Genomic DNA, 926 nt, shown 5'->3' on the forward strand with positions numbered 1-926 from the left:
AGTGTCAATCAGCCTTACCTAACAAATCAACCGAGACGGATTCGTACAGCCAACGTTTTCGTATCGAGACGGCTGATTGGATGAAATACCAGTGACGTAGAATTTTATTCCCGTTGACGAAGAGGTGCGCGCGCATTGTAAGGAGAACGTCTGTCTTGTCGTCTGCTAGGGAATGTAGCTGTAATTCACATCGTAAATGGATATTATTCGACGTATATAGTGGACAAAAGGGTCTGATGAAATAGACCACGAAACGTAAGATAATATCAAAGAACTCTTTGGTTTTACAGGGCAAAATGATTGGGCTATAATATTTGTTTACTATTTTTAAAAGTGATAAGTCACTGTGGATTAATCGAAGTTTTGAAATGAAAATTAATCAGCATTCTAAGATGTCGGATGGAGCAAATGAAAATTCCTAGTGACAAGGATTCCATGATATAATGGTGACAAAGTAATCCATGATTTTCGATCGAATTTCCTTTTACAAAAGTATCAACATTGTTTGGTCTATATAATTTGACTAACTCTTATCTCAATTAAAATGGCTAAAGCATTGAACTCTCGTTATATTTTTGGCAGATATAACATGATGATAACTCACTCTATATGAGTTTCATAAAATGTGATTGATTGCGATTGCATGGTTCATATTAAAAGAAAACCTCTGTCATTTATTATGAAAAATATAGTTAGGAAAAAGAGGCATCAAAGTTGCAGGGGAACACATCCCATACTTCTACCATGTCTTCGTAGATACGCACTCCGTTATACTTGAAATAAGACGTATTTCCTTAAAGTACTTTCACTCTGTGTGCATGACATCGGTGCGTTCTGATAATGGCGCGCCAATCCATTTTTCTATTGATTTTCTGTGTATTTTGACCTTGTGAAATCAATTGAAATAATGGTATTTTTGCTTCGGT

This window comes from Lytechinus variegatus, chromosome 7, assembly GCF_018143015.1.
Source record: "Lytechinus variegatus isolate NC3 chromosome 7, Lvar_3.0, whole genome shotgun sequence".
NCBI classification, from domain to species: Eukaryota; Metazoa; Echinodermata; class Echinoidea; order Temnopleuroida; family Toxopneustidae; genus Lytechinus; species Lytechinus variegatus.